Source organism: Equus przewalskii, chromosome 6, assembly GCF_037783145.1.
Source record: "Equus przewalskii isolate Varuska chromosome 6, EquPr2, whole genome shotgun sequence".
In the NCBI taxonomy this organism is placed as follows: Eukaryota; Metazoa; Chordata; class Mammalia; order Perissodactyla; family Equidae; genus Equus; species Equus przewalskii.
The window spans coordinates 1,978,960-1,991,230 of record NC_091836.1 but is presented as its reverse complement, the minus strand read 5'-3'; the positions used below and the strand labels follow the sequence as shown (position 1 = coordinate 1,991,230).

Sequence of the window (12,271 nt, the reverse complement as noted above, 5' to 3'; positions counted from 1 at the left end):
GCCACAGCGTCAGGTGGAGCAAGGTGTGTGGTTAAAGATAGGCTTGACACTGGGGTCCCTGGCCCACCATCTCACCCTGCAGTAGCCCCATCTGTCTGCCACTGCTGGAACCAGTCACCCATGAGAGAAGATTAACAACTGGCTATGGAAACTTCAATGCACAGGGTCCACCATTACAACTCCCATTCTCAACATTAGGGAGATGACAGGTGACACCCAGAAGGCTCAGGGCCCCTATTCTGCTGTCCTAGATGTAGCCGACATGTACTTGGTCCCAATGACTGAAGACCACCTCAGTTTGCTCTCACTTTTCAGGAAGCCCAGGGTTTCCTCACTGCCCACGGTTATCTAAACAGCCTCCCATCACACGTAACCTATGTGGCCAAGATCTAAATTCACTCAGCTGGCCCATGGCCACCACTGACATTATATAGATGACATTCTACTACAGGGGCCCTGTGAGGATGCCATCCAGAAAGACTTACACCTGATAACACAACATTTACAGCAGAGACGAGGGGCCCTTGCCACACATAAGATCCAAGGATCGGCCACTTCTGTCAAATTTCTTGGCCTTGTGTGGTCAGCTGAAGGCCGTGAACTTCCTCTCACTATGAGACATCTACTGGGGGCCGGCTCCATGGCCGAGTGGTTAAGTTTGCAAAGTCTGCTTCAGCAGCCCGGGGTCCACTGGATCCTGGGCATGGACCTACACACCACTTACCAAGCCAAGCTCTGATGGTGCCCCACATAATAGAACTAGAATGACCTACAACCAGGATGTACAACTATGTACTGGGGCTTTGGGGAGAAACAAATAAAAAAAGAAAGATTGGCAACACATGTTAGCTCAGGGCCAATCTTCCTCAGCAAAACAAAAAAAAGACATAAACTCCTCCCAGTCGGGCTGCCCACAACACTGGCAGACAGCACCCAGTAGGTCTCTTTACCTTTTGGAGGCAACACATGCCACACTTATGCGTTCTACTCAGGCCCATCTATGCCATTACGCACAAATTGGCTTCTTCATTTCTATTGTTGGGGAGACCTCAAGAAGCTGCCTGACAGCAGGTGCAGCAAGCCACACAGCAGCCCGCTCCCAGTCCCTCTGGGCTCAGACGTCTGAGTTGAGTTATTGGCGATGCCTGATGATACCTCACAGAGTCTCTGGACTCAGCATGGCCCCACCTGGCTGTCCGTGGGCTGGACCAAACACCTGCCCCAACAGTGGCCTGGTACAGCCCACTCGAGCCCCACATCTTGCAGCCTGCTGGGCCCTTTCAGAGACAGAGGCATTAATAGGCTCATGGCTGTACTGCTACACAGACAAGTCTCCATCCTGCCCTAGGTCAGGGGTTCAGCCCAGCAGAGGCTTGGCGTGGCCACAAGGCCTCGCACTTAAAATGGAAGTCCTACCTCCAGAAAAGGGCTAAACCTGTCGTCAGGGCCTTTCCGGGTGACAGGAGGATGTGGCACCCCCCCACGCTCAGCCTCTGCCCTCTGACATGGAGCTGCAGCTCGTGGCACCCCCACTGCTGGCCTCTCACAGTTTGGGGAGGCCCTTGGGACCACTGCCTGACGTGGAAAGGGAGTTGGTGTGCTTTCCTGATGACAGCACCAGCACTGTGCACAGCGCAGTCTACTGGAAGCCCAGGGCATGTCACCATGCTGGCGGCACATCCCTCGTGGAGGAGGGCTCTCCTGGCTCGGCCCAACTGGCAGAGCTGGTGGCAGTATGCCTGGCTGTACGACAGGTCATCAAAAGGAGGCTCCCAAAGGCACACGTTTCTGTGGACCCCTGAGCAGTAGCCACTGGGCTTGCAGTGTGGACAGGACAATGGCCAAGGTATCATTTCACGATTCAGGGAAAGCCTGTCTGGGGTGTCTCCAGTTGGAAAGAGATGGCCAACTCACACGCCGATTGTGGTCACTCTTGACTGCACACACATGCCACCACACACCAGAACCAGACAATAATAATGTTATAGGCTCCTTATTCCAAACCGTGCATCTGCTCTGAGGCCCCATGTGAGCCACCTCCCAGAGGACCAAACACAGCCCTTGTCTCAACTATTCCAGAGACACCACACCCTTCAGCTGAGTGGTCCATGTGACATCAGACCATAGTGGGTGACAGCATTCAGTGGGGACACAGGTGGACAGTCCTCCTAACCTTGGCTTAGCCAAAGTGGTGGCAGATAATGGCCTCCTTTGCACCCAAATGAAATTCTGGAAGTCTCCCAGGTGGGGACACGTGCCCTGGGGCGACAGACCTTATTCTGGACGGGAAATGGATTGAACTGGACCGCTGCCACCCTCTGCTGGAGCAAGGAGGTACGCAAGCACCATCATGGACACCTTCAGTGGACTCCTGCAGGCCGCTCCTCCAGAAACGCTGCTTCCCATCGTGTCCTCTTCTTGACCAGGTGTGTGCTCATCCCCTTTCGCCCACCAGACATTTCAGATTCAGATGAAGGTACTCATTTCACCTCCCAAGTTCAGTCCTGGGCTCTAAAACATGCCGCCTTGTAATCCCCACCCAACTCACGGGCCCCAAGTGGCAGGATGTGTGGAGAAGCACACAGGCCCACTCAAGACCTGCTCCTCGGGCTTCAAACAGCTGTGGCCCCCGAGTGGACAGAGGGTTACCCCAGTCTCTAATAGTGCTCAATTTGCAGACCTCAGGTCTCCGAACCGCCCACATCAATCCCAGATCTCCCTGCAGGTCCCCCCCACCCAACACCAGGGAGGACATCATTCACATCCCATCCCTGGACGAACGCTCCCTTCTCATCTTGATTTTCCCCCTGTCTCGCCACCTTTCACACACTGGCCACCTGATGGACGGCGGACTGTGCAATAGAACCAGTTATAATAGCCCAAGGGGGACTCTCCTATGAAATTGCTTAGAGAACTTGATTACGTGGATTTCATTGTCCCAGACGGTGGCTCAGCAGCAGCCGCCAAGCTAAGGCCAGGAGCACTGCCTCATCATTCGGGTTATAACGGCTAGCTAATTTCAGCAGATTCATCAAAAATTTTGCAGAACTTGAAATGATAGCACCAGGACCCACTAGCAAAACCACGTGCATCTCAGAGAGAGGACGAGATGCCCTCCACCTCTGGATGCCAGTCCCATTAGGAAATGTCATCTAAACAGAAACCCTGGGGCCCAGCAGCCACAATCAGCGGACTCAGGCCAGGCCCCCCCACCTGCCGGAGACAGACTGAGGAACGTCAGCCTGCATGGTGGCCACGCTCGGCCCCACATCAGTGCACAGACTGCTGACCCCGAGGGACGCCCCACCAGCCAGACAAAGGCAAACACTCTCCCTGGATGTGGCTCTTCCTCTTATCCGGATAGTAGGGTTGCTACTGGACCCCTGGGCCCTAACCCTGCCCCAGGAGAAGCACTGGGACAAATCAGCCAGATGCACCAGCGCAGTACAGGACGCCGAGCACCAGGTCCCAGCATGCCACCAGGCACAGATTCTGGCCCCGAGCTCACCTCCCTCCACATTAAATGGTGTCAGCGGAGGTGACACTGACATGAATAGCTCCCTCCTTAAACCACACCTCAAATTCCATCCCAGGCTGAATGGCCATCCCGGTGTAACCAAGTCAGCGCATGTGCCTGGCAGGGTTGCGCTCTAAGCATCCTCTCGTAGTTTAGCAGGGTGATCTCTGCTTTGTGAAGCTGCCGTCCACAAAAAGAATCCATGGGCATTGTGGGTGGCATGGAATCTGTTCTCTGCAGGGAACCTCTTGCTGCGTGGACATTAAGAACTCAGGACAGCTACAGGCCAACCTCCAGATGTCTCAAGACATACAGGTTGGGCAGAATATCACTATAATATGTCAACCCATTCCCACACTCCCCGAGGTCCCTAAGATGTCCTCACAGCTCTAGCCCTCCACCAGGGGCAACGGCTGAGAGAGGGATTTGAAACATTGAGTCTGTTCACAGGCCTCGTCACTGCCGCCTTCATGAAAAGTGCTTTCCCATGGCTTCAGGAAACAGTCGCGACATCCTTTAACATCTCACTTCAAAAGTGGTTGCTATTCCTGGTGCCAAGGCATCAGGGGTGGACTGTCCACATTTTGGCTCAACTTCTCCATGGGATTGCTGCCTTGACACCCATTCTGTTTGGTCAAGCAGCCTCCGGGGGCCTCGAACGGACACCAGCCCCTCCTGGAATACCTGCCCTAGACAGCAACCCCCAGAGTCACACACAAATGTCAGTTCCTGATGCAACTTCCCAAAGGCCCCTGTGATCAACCTCGTCCCAGGGCCTCCCTGTGTGTGCCCCTTAGACAGGACCCCCACAGAGGGTATTCTGGTTTGAATTCACCAACCATTTGACACCCTGGGGGCTCTAATTGACAAACGTTAACGCAACAAAATTACATAAAGTCAGACACCAACCCCAGATGCAGGAAGCTCAGAGGACATCCACCTGAATAAATGACATGAAACTACCCCTGGGCAGATCACTGAGGGAATATGTAGACAGCAGACCTGCCTCACGAGAAATGTTAGAAGTTTTTCAAAGAGAGAAAATGATAGAAGTCAGAAACCCAGATCTGCATAAAGGAAGAGAATGAAGAAGCAAATTATGTATTTACTATTTTGGACTGATCTAACATAATAAATGGTCTGCCGTAGTAACAGCAATAATGTATTCAATCACTGTAGCTCATATAATTAAAAGATGACCAGGGAGGTTGGCCGAGTGGCGTAGCAGTGAAGTTATCACGCTCCGCTTTGGCAGCCTGGGGTTTGTGGGTTCAGATCCCAGGCACAGACCCACACACTGCTCATCAAGCCATGCTGTGGCTGCATCCTACATACAAAATAGAGGAACACCGTCACAGATGTTAGCTCAGGGACAAGCTTCCTCAAGCAAAAAGAGGAAGATTGGCAATGGATGTTAGCTTGGGGCCAATCGTCCTTACTAATTAAAAAAAAAGACCAGGGGCCAGCCCAGTGGCACAGCAGTTAAGTGCACACGTTCTGCTTCGGCAGCCCAGGGTTCGCTGGTTTGGATCCTGGGTATGGACATGGCACCACTTGGCATGCCATGCCATGGGAGGTGTCCCACATATAAAGTAGAGAAAGATGGGCACGGATGTTAGCTCAGGGCCAGTCTTCCTTAGCAAAAAGAGGAGGATTGGCAGCAGATGTTAGCTCATGGCTAATCTTCCTCAAAAAAAAAAAAAAGACACAAGTGTGTGTTGTCTACAAGGAACTCATTGTAAATATAAAAAGGAACATAAAAGAAAAGGGATGAAGATACATGACACTTCACACACAGCCGACTTCAGAGGAAGGAAAGCTCTCAGGGGTAAAGATGGGTGTTGCATAATGACAAAGGGGCCAATTCTCCAAAAGTACCGAACAATCCTTCATGTGTATGCGCCTTACAACAGAATGGAAAATACTAGAAACGAAAACTGAGGAAACTGCCAAGAGAAAGAGCTGGGGCTGGAACCCCGCGGCCGCAGCTGCATCCAGGACTCGTCTCAGCACAGCCACGGTGTGAGATGTTAGAATCCTCGCGTGTGCGTTTACTGCAAGGAAACTGATGTCACATCAGGTTTTCACTTGGTCCCCAGAGGATTTTGAAATGTAAAAGGCTATATTTCCTTATTCAGATTGTATAGTGTTAACCTAAAAATCAAGAGTCAAAATGAGAGGCAGAGAGGCGTTTATTTGGGGATCAAAGAATTGTAATTCAGGGAGCACAGATTCAGGTAGAAACCCAAATTGTGTCCCGAGCACAGGACACGGGCTCAGGGTTTTTATGGGAAAAAGGGAGGAAGACGAGGTGAGTTGTAGTGAAGACGAGTTCATTGGCGCTGGATGAGCAAGGCTGGGTTTCTGCTTCATAGATTGGCCTGAGATTCGGTCAACAGCAAAGCCCAGTTCATCAGCCCCTACAGACACGGTATTCTCGTCCTTCCTGACTTCTTGGAACGGTGATGGTTTGGGCCACTTTGAAGATACAGAAAACAAGCCATACAAGGCAATTCCTCTGACATGACTCTTCCTGCTGTTTCACTGTGACTCCACACAGGTCAGCTTTCACAATGTGATGTTGCACAGATTTGTGTAAGTACAAAAAATCACTGAGTTTTATACTTAAAATTGTGAACATTATCGTATGTGTATTTCTCCATTTCTAAAAACAAATCTAAAGGCCATAATATCCGTGATAACCCTACCTCCTGGCCACCACCAGAATGCGTTCTGTCTCTATGGATTTGCCTGTTCTGGCTATTTCATATCAATGGAATCATACCCTCTGTGGCCTGTTGTGTCTGGCTTCTTTCACACAGCATAATGTTTTCAAGGTTCATCCATGGGGCAGCATGTGGCAGCGCTTCACTCCTTTTCATGGCTGAATAATATTCCATCCTTTGTATGTGCTACACTTTGTTCTTCCATTGAGCCCTTGATGGACATTGGGACGTTTCCACCTTGTGGCTGTTTTGAACAGTGATGCACGCTACACTCATGTATAATGTGAGTGCCTGTTTCAACATAGGTGGGAGTGGATAGTTGGGTCATATGGAAATTCTATGTTTAACTTTTTGAGGACCCACTAAACTCTTTTCCACAGTGGCTGCACCATTTTACACTCCTACCTGCCGAGTAGAAGAGTTCCAATTTCCACACATCCTTGGCAACAGTGGTTACCTGATTTTTCTTTTATTTTTGAGGAAGATTAGCCCTGAGCTAAGTGCTGCCAATCCTCCTCTTTTTTGCTGAGGAAGCCTGGCCCTGAGCTAACATCCGTGCCCATCTTCCTCTATTTACATGTGGGATGCCTACCACAGCATGGCTTGCCAAGCGGTGCCATGTCCACACCCGGGATCCGAACCTGCGAACCCTGGGCCACTGAGAAGTGGAACATGCAAACTTGACCACTGTGCCCCAGGGGCCGGCCCCAGTTACCTGATTTTTTTATTCTAGCCTTCCTCATGGGTGTGAAGTGGTATCTCCTGGTGGTTTTGATTTGCATTTCTCTGAGCACTCGTATGCCAAGAATCTTCTCAAGAGTTTATTGGCCATTTGTCTATCTTCTTTGGAGAAGTGTCAATTCAAGTCCGCGGCCCATTTTTTAACTGATCTGTTGGCATTTTTGTTGTGAGGATGTCAGGGTTATTTATGTATTTTGGAAAACAAAACCTTACCACATATATGACTTTCCCATTCTGTGGGGTGTCCTTTTACTCTCTGTGTAGTGTCCTTCGATGCACAAAGGATTTTAATTTTGAAGAAGTCCAATTGATCTGTTTTTTCCTTGTGTTGCTTTTGCTTTTGGTGTGATGTTTAAGAAATCATTAACAAGTCCAAGTTCGTGAAGGTTTGTCCCTGTGTTTCCTTCCCTCACTGGGTCCCCAGGACAGTCTGCTGGGGGGCGGGGGGCTTCTCAGCAGAGCCACTTTCAAGTCCTGCACCTGGGAAGACGCTTCTGAGAAATCACGTGTCCCTGGACAATGTGTTAACATGAAAGGCCATGAAGTTGAAAGTAACAGTTTCCATTTCCAGTGATAATGGTCCTTGCCTCCGTGAACGTGCTCCCACTATACTTCTGTGCTTTCACAATGATGCTCCCGGCACAGCAGGTTTTAATGCTTGGTCCTTTTAGGGCCCCTCCCCTTCGTTCTTCAGAACAGCACGGCTGTCACTGAACATTTGTTCTTATTTATAAAACTTAGAAGGTTTCTGGCCTTTCTAAGAACTGTAGTAGTAACAGGATTTTGTGAAAACGATACATCTATTAAATACGAACACCGTGTTGACACTGCTCTCTCCTTTCGTGGAACCTGCTCCATGTTTGCATTTCTTTGAGCCTCCTTTGATGTCATTCAGTCTAATTTTACAATTTTTATGCTCCCTTCTCCGTATAGCCTTCATTAGGCTTGTTTGGTACTTGAATAACTTCTTTGTGCTTTCGTACACGTTGTCTTTCAAATTAGTCAACTTCTTCTCGACAGTGATTAGAAATGGAATGACGTTTATGTTTCTATTGGGTTCGCATCCTGACAAGCTGTCGATCATCTTTTTTCTCTGCTTCCCCTTAGATGCTTTGGAGGTTGTAAACACGCAGTGGTTCCAGCTATGGCACAAGTGACTTTTTCCTCCTTTCTAATGTGTACCCCTGTTCCTCGTGGCATTGGCTGGATGAATAGTCTATGCTGAAGGGGGCTGGGGCCGGGGCATTCTTGTTTTGTACATAATATTATTGAACGAGTGAATTTTGACCACTTGCACATGCGTTCTTTCATAAACATGTTCTTGAAGATGCCCTTGAAAAGGTGGTGAAAGTTCTCATCTATTCCTAAATTACTAAATATTTGCATGGGTGAATGTTGACATTTATAAAATGCTTTTCCTCCATCTGTTGAGATAATTTGAGATAATTTTTTTCAACGTGGTGTCGTACTGAGTTATATTAGCCGATATCCTAACATTTTACTGTAAAATACCCCTGCAGAAAGATGCATAAAACGTACATTTGACTGAAACATTACAGAGTAAATATTGATGACTTCACAACCTGGACAAGATGGAGAGGCTGCCGTCCCAGCCACATCCCACTCAGGTTGAGGGCCCATCAGAGACCCCACCCTGTCCTCTCACAGCGACCAACATCCCAAACGTTTAAAAGATGATTTCCTTTTGTTTCTTTATAGTTTCATCACCTATGTACACAATGTCACCTGCTTTATATGGCATGTAAATAGAATCAAACAGTATGTACCATTTTATACCAAATGTCTTTTGTTCAAGAGTGTTTAATCTTCCATACCTTCACACTTCGTTCACTTCATTCATCCATTGTTACCCTGTAGGACGACACCATTTAAGTGTCCTCCTTCCACTGCTGGCAGCCAGCTCTTTTGGCTGCTATTGCTATTAAAACCAATGTTTCTAATGACATTCTTTAAAATTTGTAGTAAGTTTGTAAGTTGTAGTAAAATCTAGTGACATCCTTATAAATTTCTCTTCTGCCTTGGTTTGTCCTCGTCTCATCTCCATCTTGACGGGCTCCAAGTTGAACTCCTCACACTCCACCAAATTCCTTCTCCATGGGTGATGACCCACATATAGCTGATGGCAACTCCATCATGCCAGTTTTTTCTGAACAAAACAATGGAGTCACCCCTCACCCTTCCTCTCACCCCACCTTCAAGCCATCAAGAAATTCTGATGGCTCTAACTTCAGATTATATCAGGGCTCCAACCTGGCACATCACTGTCACAGGTACCAGCCCAGTCTGACCCGCACCTTGAATGGCAGCATCATCCCCGTGTCTGTTCTCAAGGTACAGAGGGATCCGGTGAAGCTGCCTCATCAGGCCATTTGTAGGCTCCAAGTGCCGGGAGCCGTGGCTACATCATTTGATCGGCTGTTTGACAGGGTCCAGCCGATTAATGCCTAGGGGTGCAGGGTCGCCCCTTGGTGAAGAACTGGCCGGCCCCTCACACAGTTCTGAAACCTGTGCTGCTTCTAATTGCCCTTCATTCCTTTTCCTTTTTTAACCTCCAGTTTTCACTCCTTTGGGTGGCTGCTTGGGAGGCACTACCTCCCGGGAAAATTAGATATAGTAAGAGAATGTGACCACCTGCAGGTAACTTTCAAGATATTTTTCAGTTAATTAACGGAGGAGCACACAGTCCCTTTTGAGACAAGCAGAAAGGAATCTGCCCAGATAAGATGTCGAATTAGGTTTATGGCCTCTGTCTGGTTAATGCTTCCTTCTCCCTCCAGTTCTTTGTCTAAATATATATATGCATCGTCCTTCTAAGTTTGCTGGTTAATTGGATGATCAAGAAGTATCTACATATTATTCTTGACCTTCTGCTTTCTGTTAAAATGTTATAGAGGTTTTCTCCTAAAAGCAATAAATAATAAACAATTGATGAGGAGAAGGGCCGAGGGGTGCAGGGATGCCCCTCGGTGAAGAATGGCCGGCCGACACCCCTGATATTTTCTGAATTATATGCATGCTTTCTATCAAGGTTATGTCTATACTTATTTCTGTTTTTTATTCTTGAAGATATATAGTTTAGCTTAGCTTTTCAGCCCTTTACTTTACTAACAAAATGGTACTTTCTCCTGCAGTGTGTTTAAGGGACTGTTAGCTCCACAATCTAAAAGACAAAGGAATGCTTTCGCCCCCTAAAGGGCGCGAAAATGTAAAGATGTTTAACTGCCTGCTGAGAATGCGGATAGCCCTGGGGATAAGACACCCTGGAGTCGCCTTCTGTTCCCATTAACCATCTACACTAATGTCGTAAATGATTGAGGGAGGCAGGGATGGCTCACCCAGGATGTAAACAGATGGAATGCTGTCCTGTCCGGAGGCCTGGACCTTCTCTCTTTGATTTAACTTTACCATGAATTACAACAGGTGTCTAGGTACCTATCTCTTTTAGCTTAGAGACAACAAACACTAATTAGTTGCGGAGAAGACGATCATTAACCTTATGCTCTATAGAATGGAATGCTAATAAATATTCTTGTGCTCATTTTTTTTTACTTCCTTATCTGAGAATATTTGTAGAACCATTTCTGTACTAATCCTGAAAAATATATAAACGACACTTGTGCACAGTAAAGTTGGACTTGCTAACACCAACCCAAGTCTCACGTCCTCTTTATTTTCCCCTCCCCCGTTTTTCGCCAACGCCGTCTCTCCTGCGGGAACCTGGACTCTGCTGAGGCTGGACCCCGGCATCCAAGTCACTCACAACCAGCGTCAGTCTCCTGTGGCCAGTGAATCATGACACGATGTGAGCACCACCCCATCACACTCCTCTGCCGTTCTCCTCCTCTCTCTGCTCCAGGCTCACTGGCCTCTGGCTCTCCTCCTAATATGCAAGGCCCACGCCCTCCTTAGGAACGGCACTGGTCTGCTCAGAACAAAGTCCACAGAGCGGGGGTGGGGCTGAAACAACAGGAAGTGATGCCCTCAGGGTTCTGGAGGTGGCATTCTGAAATCAGGTTGTCAGCAGGTTGGCTCCCTCTCCCTCTGGAGGTTCAGAGGGAGCATCTGTTCCAGCCACTCGCAGCTTCTGGTGGTTGCCAACAATCCTTTACCTTCCTTGACTGTAGGCAGGTCACGCCAATCTCTGCCTCTGTCTTCACACGGTGAAGACATATCCGTCTTCTGTGCAGCCCTGTGTCCAAATTTCCCCCTTTTTCTAAGGATACTAGGACCTAATACAATCCACTGTGACCTCATCTTGATTATGAAACCAAGAATGAATGATCTAAAAGAGGAAAAATCTGAGCTAAGCTCTGCTAACTGCAGCTGTGCAGACTCAGCATAATCAGCTGTTTAAAACTAACCCGGTCTTTGTGTCCCTCCTTAGCACGTGAGTGAGCTATTTTCCCCAAGAAGTCAAGGTCCAGACATCAAGAAGAAAGGAGATTCAGCCTCGCAAAGCCGAATGTTGGCAGAGGATGAAAACTAACCAGAAAAGTCCAGATGGTTGAGGAAAGAAAGATTCAACCTTCAAGACCAAACACAGGCTGAGGCCAGCCAGCAAGGCTACCTGCTCCCCATCCCCCACCTACAACGCCAGCCCACAGCCCCCTCCTCTTCCTAAAACCCCAAATAAAAACCCCTACCTTTTTCCCTTCCAGGAGGTAGATTGGAGCTTTAACTCCTATCTCCTCATCTGGCTCTTTTGATAATAAACCTCTTTCCTCGCTAGAAGCCTGATATTTCAGTTATTGGCTTTCCTGCTCATCGGGTAACAGACCTGTGTTTGCATTCTGTAACAATTACATCTGCAAAGACCTTATTCCAAATAAGGTTGTATTCTGAGGTTCCAGGTAGACATGAAATTCGGGGGCAGACTCCTGAACCCAGTGTATGTGTTTCTATGTGCTTGTATATATTTTATAATTTAGGTATTGATGTCCAGTGTTACATGAAATATTTATCTTACGGTTCTGCTTTATTATTCCCATATACACATGCAATCTCCCTATCCATCTTATCCATCTCCCTCTCATCCCCTCACTGTGCTACTTTTCCCATGTTTGATGAAAGGTCAATGAAATCTACAGGTTGATGAGGTTCTGCTGAATGGTGTCATTTCATTGTTGGTAAGGCATGGAGGTATATGTCCCAGAATCCCTGTCTTTATGATTCTGGGTTAGAATTCACCAATTCCTTAACTCATGTCACAACTGGAAGGTACACATGAAGCAGCCATTACTCTCAGGGTTTGGAGCCACCATACGGA

The 12,271-nt window shown here is 48.0% G+C and overlaps 1 long non-coding RNA gene across 1 annotated transcript; it reads left to right on the top strand.

Moving 5' to 3' along the window:
* The first annotated feature begins 10,599 nt into the window (after positions 1–10,599).
* Positions 10,600–11,736, top strand: LOC139083775 (uncharacterized). Its single transcript, XR_011540703.1, has 2 exons — positions 10,600–10,807; positions 11,390–11,736. It is a non-coding gene; the product is annotated as an uncharacterized lncRNA (long non-coding RNA).
* The last annotated feature ends 535 nt before the right edge of the window (positions 11,737–12,271 follow it).